A 16,646-nucleotide genomic window follows, 5' to 3' on the forward strand; every position below is an offset into this window, starting at 1 on the left:
CGGATCTTATCATTATTCTTTAAAGGTAACTGGATATTTTAAAACTTTGCAAAATTTTTTTATTTAATTTAGGTCCTAATACGTCATAAAATAGTAAGATGATAAAGTAGGGAACTATTTTATTTTCAAAAAGTTTACTTATACTGTACTTGTGTTCAAGTTTTTTATCCTTTTTGTCCTCTGAGTATATGCATGGCTTGGGTGAAAGAAAAGCAATTGATCTATACTCATGCAAATAACCCTTTCAATTATGAATTCTTATAAACTGAACAAGTAATAGCTTTTCTAAAAAGCTAGCCGTCTCATAGCTGATGAAAGTGGAAAATGTTTTCTCTTTGTAGTTCAATTCGTTCAAAATTGTATGTAAATTGTAGTAGATAACAAAAATTATAAAAGGCTTATACCTTTTTTTAGATTTACCAATTTTTTTTGGGGGAAAGTATTAAAACTGGAAATTGGGGGTAATGTCTTTTTATCGATTATTTTTTTTCAAACAGATCGGATTTGTTCGTTGGCTTTTTCTTTGGTTGTTTGGTTGTTTATTTGTTTATTTGTGTTAGAAAAGTATGGCCGCTTCCACCTGAAAGTTTTTCGTTCATAATAGGCATCGAAAAGTGTAGAGAGCAGGCATTGGGGTAATGCAAATTTGTAATTGTAATGCATGGTAATGCATTACATTTTTCCAAGTAATTGCATGTAATGTGTAATGCAGCAATTTGTGCATTACATGTAATTGTAATATAATGCATTACTTTAGCAAAAAGTTGTGTAATTTCATGCATTACATGGCATTACATGTCATTACTTTTTTCACATACTACATCTTTAACATATTGTTGGAGTTTTAACTAAACCAAATTTAAGATTTCTTGATTAATTAAGAATATGTTAATTTTAATTAAGGTCTATGTTTATTTTATAATTAGGGAAGTAATTCACAGTAATTAAATATTTCGTTTAAAATTTAAAGAAAAACAACAAAAAATATATTTATAAAAGTAAAGTCAACATTAAGTTAAAATAATTAAAAATTGTAAAAGTCAAATTAAATAGACTTTTTACATGTATACTTATATTCAATTCATGGAACAGTTACTGCATAAGCTAGAATCTTTTGTGACTTGTAGTTGTTTTTCAAAATGTTTAATTTTTCTATTCACTAATAAAATTTTCAAATGTAATGTGTAATTCAAGGCATTACTTTGCAAAAGTAATTGTAATATAATGCATTACTTTGATAAATGCATGTAATTGTAATTGTAATATAATGCATGGTTTGGTCAAAGTAATTGTAATATAATGCATTACATTGCAATGTAATTCGCCCCATGCCTGGTAGAGAGTGAAACGTAGTAAAATTTAAACATATAAGAACACAATTAATATATTTCCAACGGTATCTCACATCTTTTCAAAAATGATCCTTAAAATGTAAAGCTTCACATATATATATGGTTATTTTTGTTGTCGATGAAGATTTTGTCTATTCATTGTAGTTGGACTGCAATGTGGAATGCCCCACGCCTCTTTTTCTATATTTGAATAATGTGTATCCTTAACAATTAAATGTTTCTTTTTTCAGATTATTTGGTTTTATTGGACTTCTTGATTTTATTTTTTGATGAAAAATACTCAGAGTCGTGAGACGGGTAATTTGTTATATAAGACCTATTGTAAGCGCCTGAAAACAAAGTAGTTTCGCCGCCATTTTTTTTCAAATCATAATAGACGTCGTTGGTTATAAAGAAGGTGATAAGTTCTGCAAAGCTACTCTAAGTTCACTATGAGGCCATCAACATAAGAGAATCAACAAATTTGACCAAAACTTAATCAAGCATACAGCTTGATACTGTATCTTTTGTTATTGTTTTACTTGTACATATCTTCATATCTATTTACTATACCATTTAATGTTGGATGACGAATAAGGCCCTTATCATACTTACCCTTAAAAGCTTGACATACTGGATTGACATAATCTTTTGTGGGAGACCGTTCGTATGTTGACATATAAATGTCTTTTTGTTTTATGATCATAGTATATGTATGTTTATACTTGTTTTTACAATTCTTGTAGAAAACATACAATTAAGAATAATCTTTTAAAGTGCCAACAGTATTTTCGTCTTTTAAATTTATAATTTTCTTTTATTTCTCTTTCTCTCATTTAGCATGTCTAGTATAAATAGTCAATAAACCTCAAAACAAACATTAGAAGTTTGTTCCTGACCCTGCTCATAGTTCCAAGTAATATCTGAATTATTTTTTGCTATTAAGATTATTTTTTGTAACAAAAAAAATGTTCCGTCGTGACATTTGTTCCGCTGGAACTTATTTCATAGGAAATATGTTCCACCGGAATTTATATCACAGAAAATTTTTACCCGGAATATATATTTTAAGAAAATATGTTCCAGCACTGTAAAATTTGTTCCGGAACTAATTTTTTTACTAAATGTTAAATAAGTTCCGGGTGTTATAGATTAACATGATGCATTAACTTTATATCAAGCAAAACATTCTATAGTTGTACCTGACAAGTTTAATATTCAACATTGAAGTCTTTAAACAACACGACAACGTTCAAAATAAGGTAAATCTTTGAGAAATTCAAATTAAGTCAGCATATATATTGTACGTAGATAATATGATTAGAAAACAAATGCACAACTATGATTAACAACTGCGATAAATATTTAAAACACACTATTTCATTTTTTGTCTCGCCTTGACGGAGTCAAAAAGCGAGACATAGGTATGCTGTTTCCGGCGTCGGCGGCGGCGGCGTCGTCAACAATGTATTAGTTTGTGATTAGGTCTAGTTTATGGCGAACCACAAGTGGTAGGTCAATCATATTTGGTATGCAGTTGTATTAGCATTGACACATCTCATTTCCATGGAGATTATTTGGCCCTGCCCCCTCAGTCATGGTCTATTGACTTTGAAACTTTTGCTTATTTTACATGTATTAGTTTGTGATTAGGTCAGTTTATGTGGAACCACTAGTGGTAGGTCAATGATATTTGGTATGCAGTTGTATAAGCATTGGCATATCTTATTTCCATGGAGATTATTTGGCTCCCTTAGTCATGGTCTATTGACTTTGAGAATTTTGCTAAGTTAACATGTATTAGTTTGTGATTAGGTCAGTTCAAGGGGAACCATTTAGGGTAGGCAAATGTTAATTGGTATTCAGTTGTATAAGCATTAGCACATCTCATTACCATGGAGAATATTTGGCCCCGCCCCCTCAGTCATTGTCTATCGACTTAGAAACTTTTGCTTAGTTTACATGTATAAGTTTGTGATTAGATCAGTTTAAGATGAACTGCTAATGTTAAGTAAACGATATTTGGTATGCAAATTTATTGGCATTTGCAAATATCGTTTCCATGGATATTATATAGCCTCACCCCCTCTTCATGGTTCATTGACTTTGAAACTTTTACATAGTTTATAAGTTAATGTTTGTGTTTAGGTTTGTTTAAAGGGAACGACTTATAATAATTCAATGGTATTTGGTATGCAGTTGTATTAGCTTTGGCACATCTCATTTACATGGAAATTGTTTAGCCATGTACCTCAGTCATGGTTAATTGACTTTGAATATTTGCATAACTTATGAAACATGTTAAAGTATTGCTATTTTAATTTCAACATTTGCATAATCAAAATTACAAAAGGATGAGACATATTTCTGTGATAACAGTTTATCTACAAATTCTGATATGAAGTAACATATGTTGAATTGCAATATTCATAAATAAATGATTGATCTATAAAAAATTTCTGACGGATTTTTCTTATTCTTCGCTTATCTGCCTCATTAAATTATTTTCATTTGGATATTTTTGTATGGATAATGTAATTAAACATTTTGCTATACTCCACAGAACCCATATTGGATGTTTACACCTTTTATTTATTACATTATCAATATAATACATGTTTTTATAATGTACTTGAATTATAACTTTAAGCTCACTGATAACAATGCTCAGTATAAAAGATAACTTGTATAACCAGTGGAACATATTTCACAGACAAGGAACTTATTTCACCAGGTAAGGAACAAATCTCACAAACCTGGAACTTATTTCACTAGGTAAGGAACAAATTTCACAAACCCAGAACTTATTTCACCAGGTAAATTGTGGAACTTATTTTATAGAGATGGAACAAATCATATAGAAATTATCTGTGAAAAAAGTTCTCCCAGAATATATTTCCTGTGATATTTGTTCCACTGGAACTTTTTTCACAGGAACTAATTTTGGCTCACATATTCACAACTATTCTATATATTATAGTTAGACTTGGGAGGATAAAAAACTTTAAAATGTTGTAATGACATGTCCATTGAAGAAGACCGTAGATTGAACTTTAGAAGTAAATTGTCACGTTTTGTTTGTTGCTTAATTGGGTTGCTGTCTAAATCAATTATGTATACTTCACATCTCCTTTAAAATCATTCATAGAAATTAAACATTGCTTAAAATATGTTAGCATATATCGTCTGAGAGTATATTTTTAGTCTTCTGTTCTTCAACCTCTGCTATATCTTGCTAGGAAGAGCTAGCTAGGTAGATCTAGACAACATCCAACTCAGCCAAACGATCTTGGGGTGTGTGTGGGGCACTTATTATGTAATGAGTGGAAAGGATGAGTCGCTGGGATAGGTCACTGTTTGAAGCTTCATGAAATTGCATGAGGTCGAGAAATTTAGGTGAAATATAAGACAAGGATGATGATTGAATCTGAAACTAATCAGATGTCGATATTTTTTTACAGATGCAATTAAAATCACCAGAGATTGTGTATATATGTCTCTAAAATCACTTTCGTAAATGTTTAAGATATTTGTCAAATCTATTTACTAGTATCTCCCCATGAAATAGCGTAACAATGATAGCTATGTGCAGGTATATATACTTATTGTAAAAAATATATATGATAGCTAGGGTAACTGCATGTATGTTCTTTTATCATTCAATATATATAGTCAAATGCGTTTTGTTAAAATATACTTTTTCACTCATTTGGTCTTTTGGAAAATGTTGTTTGTGCTGTATTTAGACCCCTCTACCAAGAAATTTGTTTTGCATGCACACGTATAAAAATTGCGGTTTTTATCCAACGCAATCATAGGTTTGAACGTTGTTTTCAATTTAGACTTGTTTATATTTTTTCGTTTGGGCTTGTATTATATTTGCCTTCGGACTTATATGATCCGTTCATCCTATTTTGACTCTTTCAAAATTCAAGAGTCTATCCTAAATTGAGGTAAATTATATGGCCTTCCAAATACCGTTTCGATTCCTAACATCACTGAAGAGACATTAATTGTCGAAATCCGGATATGGTGTACAAATGTTTGCACCTCATGTTTGCGGTATACCATCTTTTCCGCAAGTTTATTGTTTTCTGTTTGGTAATAAATTAATGATAAGAACTTATTGTTACATCTTGTGATCCGTTTATTTGTCAATCGCCAATGGCAGTCAGCAGGGTTTAAGAACATCAGTTGTTCGACCTGCTAGTCAAATGCGTTTTGTTAAAATATACTTTTTCACTCATTTGGTCTTTTGGAAAATGTTGTTTGTGCTGTATTTAGACCCTTCTACCAAGAAATTTGTTTTGCATGCACACGTATAAAAATTGCGGTTTTTATCCAACGCAATCATAGGTTTGAACGTTGTTTTCAATTTAGACTTGTTAATATATATATATATATATATATATAAAGGGTGGGGTATTGGATGTCTCAGCTGCTCACCTCTGCCATAGAAAGGTCGAAGTGCCGCCGCCGCCGCCCCCGCCCCCTGAGATAAAAATTCTTATGTAAATTAATATTAATCGAACAGAAATTATTTGATATCTCCGTTTTAAAATGTTTGTGTTGCCTTTAGATTATCTTACTGAGTAGGGGGCCTCGGTGGCCGAGTGGTCTAAGTAGTTACTACTGTAATCACTAGCCAGTCAACACTGAGGTTGTGAGTTCGAACCCCGCTCGTGCGGGTGCACTCGACTCCAATCTTAATTGACTAGGATTGTCAGTTTTCCTATCGAAGGTCGGTGGTTTTCTCCGGGCGCTCCGGCTTCCTCCACCAATAAAAACTGGCCGCCACGAAATAGCCCAAAAGCGGTGCTTAAAAGTGGCGTTAAAACACCAAAAATCAAATCAAATCAAATCTTACTGAGTATAAATAAATATAACTTAAGAAAAAGGCATTTTCCTAAAAGTTTTCTTATGTTTTCACGTATAAAATGTACGTAACATGAAATAATCACTTGTGTGTTTACAAATCTTCAGGAGATTTGGCTATTTATAGATAAGTGTTACCTGTGTACCGATATGCATGATTGGTAACCAGGCAAATCTATTTACTAGAATAAAGAGTTCAGATCCGACACTTTACGGGATTAAAAGACATTTACTAGGTTTGAATTGTCCCAACCAATGAACGAAATTTAATTATGACAGCGTCAGTAATATCTTCCAATTAGGTAGTAAGAAAGCCTTCAGCCCGCAGACTGTCCATCGTTCAACTCTTAATACCGTCTCCGAGGAGACGGTAATAAAAAGTAATCAAACAGAACTCAAACTATAGGAGATGTGGAATAAACTTCAATTTGACAGCAACCAAACGACAAAAACGCCATAGGTAAATCAGATATGTCTTTGAGTAAAAGCCAATTTCTATTGTTTCACTGTTTTTATTTCAAATAGCGCAATTAAACAATCACTTTTTCCAAATATATTTTTTCTAACAAAGCATCAAAGAAAAGATCAACAGCCCTTTTATCATTACTACTTAGCAACAAGGAAACATAATTTACCAGTTAAAGATTGGTTGGATCAATTTTCAAGGTGATCAGACATAACACAAGAAGAGCGCGTGCCTCGTAAAAATGTTAACTTGTATTTGTAGTATTTGTATTTTTATCCATCTGATGAGTTAAGCCTCTTTCAACTGATTTTTATAGTTCGTTCTTATGTTGTACTGTTACACCACTGTCCCAGGTTAGGGGGAGGGTTGGGATCCCGCTTACATGTTTAACTCCACATTCTGTATGTATGTGCCTGTTCCAAGTCAGGAGCCTGTAATTCAGTGGTTGTTGTTTGTTTATGTGTTACATATTTGTTTTTTGTTCATTTTTTGTACATAAATTAGGCCGTTAGTTTTCTCGTTTGAATTGTTTTACATTGTCATTTCGGGGCCTTTTATAGCTGACTGTGCGGTATGGAATTTGCTCATTGTTGAAGGCCGTACGGTGACCTATAGTTGTTAATTTCTGTGTCATTTGGTCTCTTGTGGAGAGTTGTCTCATTAGCAATCATACCACATCTTCTTTTTTATGATAACTTTTAAATCTCTTAAGATTTTCGAACCAACTTTGAACATATTTTTTTACATTATAATAATCAATCTTAATTTACGATCTTGGTGCATATTTAACCTTTCCATTCATATCCTTAGTTCAGACGACATAGTACTATTGGCAGAAAGTGCTGATGATTTACAGAAACAGCTGGATTCTTTCAGTGAATACTGTAATATTTGGAAGCTTAAAGTTAACTAAAGTGATGATTTTTTCTAGAGGCAGAATGCCGTCAAATTTACATTTTTATATAGCTATAGACAGCACTGACATTGAAAATATTAAAAGAATTTAACTATTTGGGCATATTATTATCTAGAACTGGTAATACTAAAATAGCACAGAAACACCTAGCAGAAAAAGCCACACAATCTATGTTTAAGGTGTTGAAATCAGGCCGCATACATAATCTTTCCACTCAGTATCACTTAGATCTTTTCTATAAAGTTGTGAAACCCATACTTTTGTATGGATGTGAAATTTGGGGGCATGGTGATGTTGAAATTATAGAAAGAATCCATCAGAAATTCTGTAAACTTCTTTTGAAACTGAAAATTCCACACCTAGCTATATGGTATACGGAGAACTTGGTAGATATCCTTTAAATTAAAAATAGTATCTTAGTATCTGCTAAAGAGACTAAGTTATCTTCTTTCGCATATACACTATAAAAAACACTATTTACTGTTAATAATGTATGTACATTTTTTGTGAGTGAAGTTAAAAATATATTGGATGAATGTGGTTTTTCAAACATTTGGATTTCTCAATGTTTTGGTAATGATATATGATTAAAAAATGCACTAAAGTTGCGATTACAAGACCAATACAAACAGTTGTGGAATACACAATTTCAAGAGTCTACATAATCAGTAAATTATAGAATTTTTAAGTTAGAATTAAATTTTGAAAAAAAATATTTTGATATGTTGGATATGCACGAAAGTATTATTTTATGTAGATATAGAACCACAAACTACAGACTCTCAATAGAGACAGGGAGGTGGAATAATGTTAATAGAAATGATAGAAAATGTCATCTTTGTAATATTGGTAGCATTGGAGACGAATTTCATTATCTGCTAGAATGTCCATTTTTTAACGACAGTAGAAAATTATACCTTGATAAGTACTATTTGGCTTATGTTAATACACTAAAGTTTAGAAAATTGATGAGCAAATTAAACAAAAATTCAGAGCTAAAAAGATTATGTAAGTTTATAAAGTGTATAAATAAACATGTGGGTCCTCCTAGCTAAAATGTATATTATTTGGAAACCACTGTATTGTATATATATTTTGTAAATAGATGCATATTCATGTACATATTTTGCACTCTCTCTGTACCTATGTATCTGCAATGGTTATGGGAATAAAGATATTGGTATTGGTTTATATGAACTCGTCAAGCTTCGGTGGATTCAATCAACACTATGATAACTGGACACATTATACAAAAGTCGGCGCGTGCCATGTAAAATGTGTATAACTCTTTCATTTCTAAATACATTTACACCAAAATTTAAATACATGCTCTTTATTTACAACATTATCATACTGAATGACCTTGGTACTTATATGACTGTTCCATCATGGGCTTAGTGCAGTTTTCAGAGCTTAGTGCACCAAGGCGGCCTAGGTGGTGTTTAGACGTACCAGGTCTTCAACAAGAAACAGGGGCGTGTTTTTTTGTTCTTCGGTAGTGAGCCAGAAGAGGTCCATTTCTGTTTTTTTGCATAGGGAAGATCTTCTGGCCCTCTTCCACCTCTTCGTTTTTGATAGGTAGTTTAGACGGCAGAGGCACATAACAAACATGGCGTCGTTTAGTCTAAATGACATTAATAAATTTATGAATGCAGATATATTGGAATGTGAGCTGTGTTATAAACGTTTTTATGGTATGACAGTCTTAATAGGACATCCCTGTATGACGATAAGCTGGATAAATATAAGAACTACACGGACAATAAAAGTTAAGGGACGACTATTTGATATTCTAGGGAAGGGATTTTGATTGATTGGTGTTTAACGCTACTTTCAACACTAAGTTGGGCTATTCCGTGGTTGTCAGTTTAAATTTATAGAGGGCATTATCAACATTTTTAATCTGTCGCTTATTATGCATATTTTTCAGCTCTTAATTACCAGCCCACCCCACTAAATGAATGAATATCAAATGGTTTTTCTTCTTATTTAACACAAGTTTAATTGGTTGATTGTTTGTTGCTAATTATTAACGCCCAGTGACAAATATGTCATGCATGTTCAGGACTCGGTTCAAAACACGAGTTTAAAAGTCAGGTAAATAAATAAAAACGAAGAAATGTATGATTGCTAATGAGGCAACTATCCACCGGAGTTCAAATATGAAGTGGATGTAAGCAATTATAGACAACCGTAATTAAGGCCTTCAACAATGACAAAACCCGATACTGTCAAAAGGCAAGACGTGAAAAGTGTGCGAAACAATTCAAACGAGAAAACTTACGGCCTAATTGTACATAACAAAATAATTTACAAAATATCAAATATGAGTCGAGACATGAACCAACGACAACAACTAAACTACAGGCTCCTGACTTGGGATAGACACACACAGAATATGGCAGGGTTGATATAAAAACGAAGATTGCCAATGAGACAACCCTCCAGAAGAGACCAAATGACACAGCAATTAACAGCTATAGGTCACCATACGGACTTCAACAATAAGCAAAGCCCATACCGCATAGTCAGCTATAAAAGGCCCCGAAATCACAAATGTAAAACAATTCAAACGAGAAAACTAACGGTCTAATTAATGTACAAAAAAAAATGAACGAAAAACAAATATGTAACACAGCAAAAAACGACAATCACTGAATTACATTTGACTTTGACTTTGGACAGAGCATACATACAGAATGTGGCGGGGTTAAACATGTTAGCGGGATCCGGCCCAACCAGCCCCCTAACCTTGGACAGTGGTGTAACAGTACAATAACATGTTTGTGAGCGCTTAACCCTCCCCGAGGCTGGGACAGTGGTGTAACAGAACAATATTAGAACAACCTGCACAAATCAATTGCAATTAGATTAACTCAAAAGATCGGTACGAGACACACAAAAAAAACTTACATTAAGACAATAGACACAAAGCACCGAAATAAGGGTATTTGCAATTACTGGAAGTTTGCTCAAAGCTAATTACAACTATAGTACTGAAATAAATCTTGTTCTCCAAGACTGAAGTATCAATCAGTACACAACCAACGGATTTATTATAAAAAAAAAAGAAGAAAAAACAGTCTGAGAAATGTCTGGTATACATTGTATATATATACTTGCATATAGATCCATATACAATGAAAATTTTTGAAAAGTGGTGGTCCGAAGGTTTTGACCATCGAAATTATGCAATAGAAATAATAGTTAGGACCAGAAGATTTTCTTCAAGGACCACCAGAGAAAAATGATTTTGAGAACTTTCCGATATCTTTGCTCTATACAAAAATAATCCAGTTTGGTTACTTTAAAAAAATTGAATAGACAAGATGTCCTTTTTGATCATATTCGAGACAAACATTGACGAATTTTTGTGCAGTTTAAGATTATTCTTAAAAATCAAATAGTGGGGGTTTACGCCTGATTTGTCTAGCAAAATTGAGTTAGAGGAAAGAACAAAGAAACATGTCACGAACAGAGCACACTTTTACAGTCATGTCTACCGGACGTATCTTAATTTTCTATAAAATCATCGTAAACTTCATTTAATATGTCATCCAACATAACAAAAATCTGCTATATTCGACGGCAAATTTAATTTTTGTTTTATTGATCTTCCGTAGAATATCTCCAGGTTATCTCCAGATTCATTTTTTTTGGACTCTTCACCAGAAGACATTCTGGAGATGTGCAGAATAGACCAATAAAACACGCCCCAGGTGTCTACACGAAATGTCAAGGTCTAAACGTCATGAGTTTATATAAAATTCGTGAATACAATAAACAAAAACAATTATATGAAAGAATCTAAATAATATAAATACTCATTATTTTACACGTATTCGAGGGATCAAAATAATCAGTTCTACAAATTGCTGTTAAATGAAATATTTAAGCCAATTTTACAAATATTTATACCTGCCTCTGTAATATGTCATATTGACGGACCACATTATTTTTTTTTTTATCGTTAGAGACACTGTTGCAAAGCTCATTTTCCGTTCACTTTAACAACCTACAAAAATTGCCTAAACTTTTAATCTTAGACTAGACAGCGTGAAAGATCAATACACTTTGGTAAGTGTACAAACGGCGTTTTGACAAACCGGTAAATAATCATGTTTTCGCCCGGGGATATGAATTTGACATTAAACGTCCTTCAGTAACTTTACAATACCCAGCCGTGTCATTTCCGTATATTGTAGATGGAACGTGTGACAAATATACACCAGCAATACCAATACAGGTGAATTTTACCTTTTTAAATGATTCCAAAGAGGGGTGCATTGCATTTGCGCCAATTTTGAAAAAAAAATCAATCTTTCATTTGCGCCAAAAAAATAAAACTACGCCATTTCACAGGTAACATATAACGGAAAAGTTTTAAATATTCATTTTTACATCGTGAATAAGATGATTTTTTAAGTATTCCCCATGGATAACTTATTTTAAAAAGTTCATAATTATTGTTTATTATAAAATTGCGAGTCAGTAAGGTTTAAAATTATATAGTGTTCGCATGTTTGAGGTGTCAAGATGGATGGATCTGAGTAAAATCCGTTAGTTTTCTCAGAGTTTGATTATTTCATATTTTTCATGTTGGGACCGTTTTTAGCCAACTTAACGGAATGGTTTTTAGAAGACCGTACGGTTGTCTCTGGTGGCTTTCGTCCACCTCATTTGAACTTTACGGATAGTTGTTTCATAAGCAATTCTTATTATACCACATCTCCTTGTGTTTACATAGAATGTAGGACAGAAAGTCACAGGACAAAAAGTCACAGACAAAAAGTCACGGACAAAATGTCACAGGACAAAAAGTCACAATTCAGATTTGAGATTATTTTCTTTAAACAAGAAAACACTAATTTAAAAAATAAAGTTTTTGTTTTTTCTTGAACTGTTATATATGAAGCAACTTTGTAATTAAAATTTATTCAATAAATATCAATAATGATCAAATAGTTGTTATGAAAACAAAATGTCAAAGTGGCTTGGTACTTAAATGGCTTCATTGTACCAAGAATTATATCCTTTGCATGATTTAAATTTAATAAACTTTCATTTATCAAGGCTTATGAACAATTTCCTTAACTTAAAAATGAATATATGTGATAAAAAGAAAATATTTCAAGAAATTTCTCTTATATATTCAAACAATTGTCAACAAATTATTTGTGACTTTTTGTCCTGGGACTTTTTGTCCTATCCAATTTGTGACTTTATGTCCTGTGACTTTTTGTCCTGTGACTTTCTGTCCGTTTACATAGAGGAAATTAGTCTGTAATTTTTATGACCACACATATAGGTTATCCAGTATAAATAAGTACATCTGAGCCGTTGCCTACAAGTCTAGTGTCGGAACAAACTTTTGGTTTTACTCCAGTATATATATAGTCCTTTATTTCTAGTTTTTATGAACTCGTTCAATTATAACATAACTGTGTTTTAAAGTTATTATTCAAAGTCTCTTTTAAATAAAACAACTTTTTATACTATTCAAAATTGAGAATGGAAATGGGGAATGCATGTGTCAAAGTGACATCAACCCGACCACAGAGCAGAAAACAGCCGAAGGCCACCAATGGGTCTTCAGCACAGCGAGAAAATCCCGCACCCGGAGGCGTGCTTCAGCTGGCCCCTAAACAGACACCAAGTGATGGATACAATTGTGGCTTATATTGTTTAATTAATTTTTTAGAGCAAAAGCATAATTGATTGTTGGTTGATTAACGTCCAGTGGCAAACATTTCATGCATATTCAGGACGACAAAACTTTTCAGAAAAAGATTATGAAGTACTAGGTATAACAAATGTTAAAATTTTCTCATCATTGACCTTTCAATACAATTTTGTTTATGATTTGATCTTTCGTTGTCTTTCTATGGTTATGAAGTCATAAAGTATGTTCTATATATTCTAAGTTAGCATATCTGTACAGTTTGTCATTTTGACTTTTTTTTATTTTGCCATGGCGTTGTCAGTTTGTCTTTGAATAATAAATTTGAATATCACTTTGGAAATTTAATTCCGCCTTTTTACAAAAATCATGAGATTTAAATTTGATAAGATGAAAGATTATATTTTAGACTAATACGTATGCACATCTGTACAATTTAATGAGATTCTTGATCGGGGGTAGACAATTCCTCTATCTAAACCAAGAAAACCAATATGTCTGCTGTATAATTCACCTACTTCTATTATATAAAATTGAAAACTGTCCTAACAGAACAAGTATCGATTTGCATATTTGTAAAATTTAATGTCAGTGGTACACACAGTGGCGGATGGGGGGGGGGGGGGGGGGGGGGCGGATTTTGGACCCCCTTTTGTTAATAAGGACATACGGTTGGATCCCCTCCCTTTATCCTTGGTTGGGAACCCCCATTTAAAAAGACTGGATCCGCCACGTGCACTGTACACAGATTTAGTCCGCATTGTTTTCCGGGCAGAATAGACCACCACTGTTACTAATTTTTATAGTTGTAAATATTTACGCTAAATTTTGTTAATAAAGGTAGGAACAGTTACAATTGTGTGGTCATAGATTTCGTAAATTTGTTTTCTGAATCCATATAGCAAGTGGCATGACATCATAATGGTGAATCGGGGAAATCACAGAAAGCTTATGGAAATGTTAGATTTTTTTTGATATATGACAATAGCGCAAAAAGTATCAAATATGTTTTGATAGAGAGAAAAAAATGACTGTAGCTGTAATAACTATATTTTTATTTGTTTTTAATTGTGTCGCTCTTTGATGACCATTTATGAAACCTGCATTTTCGTCTTTCATTCTTACGTACGTCTAGAAATTTACAGAACTCAAATTATATATCTGAATAAAAGGAGTTGTCGGTTTTATTTACGTCAATAATATAGCAAACAAACCAAAAACAAAAACAAAAACCAAGCGACATCCAGAGAGCAAAGTGGATTTTTCGGCTTGCAGTACAAACTAAGTATATTAAGTATAAAGAACAGTTATATTATAACTATACCACGTCAAAAGTTCTCTCGTTCATTTCATTCCATAGTAGAGTGAAATGACTAACTTTCATTTGACCTTTAAAGAGGCAGAATTAGTTGACACAAATGTTATGCCTTTTTGCATGGCTGATTGTATATATTTATGTTGAACATGTTAAATTCAAGGCGATCTTGTAGCGAACGCACAACCCTATACTGTGTTTGGTTTTTCTACGATATCTAGTTAAGAAAAAGCTTTATTATCGGAGGGGTGAAACGAGGGAGAAAATAATATGTATTAGATACACATTAAGGGCGTTAGCCCGAATAAGTGCGTATTACTTACACCAAGATAAATTGAATATTGTCAATGCAGAATGACAAATTCAATAATTTAGGACAGGGACTTTCAATACTAACGGATTCCCTGTTAAGGAGGAGATCTTTTAACAATTTGACAATATGCTATTGAAATGCATGATAAATGCAGGGTATCAAATTTATTTATCGACATCTTTGTGTAAAAAAAGATACAATTTTGCTAGATAAATAGAAAACAATAACACATTTCCTTGCATAATCTTATCTAAAATTATTGAAAATTATCATAATTTATGGGTATTGTTTTAACATGATACACCAAAGCCGAATTTTGTATGTTTGCATTACACACTTGCACTGTTTGGATTAACGTATCAATTAGAAGGTAGGTTAGAAAATCACAAAAAAAGAATTAAAGGACAAAACGCCATTATATGGTTTTCCGGATAATGTTTTTTTTTTGGCAAATATTAAAAAAAAAATCTTAAACTTTTACATATACATAACATTTTAGGTAAACACCTAGAGTTACATATATACCAGCATACATTTTTGATAGGAAAAAAATGCTATCAAAGATACTTCAGAAATGCCTAGCTCCATGCCTAAGAAATATACATCTTTTTTATTGTTCACATTTATTTAACCTCCATTCAACAATGGGAAGGAACATTTGCCTCAGCTGTGAAATGAATTGATTTAAAACGACTTTTAACATATTTACTTCAATCTTGTCAATATCTTAGCATAGAATATGATCAGAATATGGTCTGTGTATAAAACAAGTATACCGCTGTAATAAAAGCACTAGACAATTTATACATGTAAATATATGCTACTTCCAACAGAATTTTGTTTTGTTTTTAGTTTTTAATTATTTTTTTGTCATTATCGTTTATTTTTTAACCACTAAATTTGCGGTTTTGTGATATATTCGTGCAGTATTAACAATGTCGTCAAAAGTGTTCAGAAAGAAGCTATTATAAAATGTGTCAGAACCTTAAATTACACATACATGAACGGAGCTATGATACCATGACAGGTGTACATATGATGTAATTGTGAAATAGCCATTGTAATTGCCAAGTTTTTGACAGTTTAAGGATCATTTTTGATTAGTGGCACGTGCCATCGAATTCAATCTTTATTGACAGAAAATATTAAATAACGAATACATTTATTACTATTATAGGAAGAAAAAGACGAAGAAGAATTATTTGCTATAGTGCAACTTGAATAAACAAATAAATACATAATCATTTTATATTAATTAAAATTGTTATTAAAATGAAAGAAAGGATTAACGCATTTACAAGGATATATACTCGATGCTGAACTTAATGGTCAGTCACAGAACGGTTTTCAAAAATGAGCATAATTCATTCTGCTCTCCATAATGACGACTTCAGTATGTACACTAAAGAGATTTATCCTGCCGAACTGACTTTAAATAAAGCTAATACTTACAATGAACACTGCCCTTTCTTCGACCTTGATATCTATATCTTTATTGGGAAGCTTAATACCAACAATTATGAAAAAAGAGATGATTTTTCATTTCCTACTGTTAATTATCCATTTTTAGATGGTGACGTTTCCTTGTCACCATCTTATGGTGTTTATATATTTCAACTTGTTCGTTTCGTTCGTGTATGTAACAACGTATTTGATTTCAACGAAAGAAATTTCTGTATTACTGAAAAATTATTACACCAGGGTTTTTGATATCACAAACTAGTCAAAACATTTACTAAATTTTATCATC

The 16,646-nt window shown here is 32.2% G+C and overlaps 1 pseudogene; it reads left to right on the forward strand.

The window, feature by feature from the left end:
• Positions 1-16,121, forward strand: part of LOC127701826 (uncharacterized) — a 43,674-nt pseudogene extending 27,553 nt beyond the window's left edge.
• The last annotated feature ends 525 nt before the right edge of the window (positions 16,122-16,646 follow it).

This window comes from Mytilus californianus, unplaced genomic scaffold, assembly GCF_021869535.1.
Source record: "Mytilus californianus isolate M0D057914Y unplaced genomic scaffold, xbMytCali1.0.p SCAF_5, whole genome shotgun sequence".
Lineage (NCBI taxonomy): Eukaryota > Metazoa > Mollusca > Bivalvia > Mytilida > Mytilidae > Mytilus > Mytilus californianus.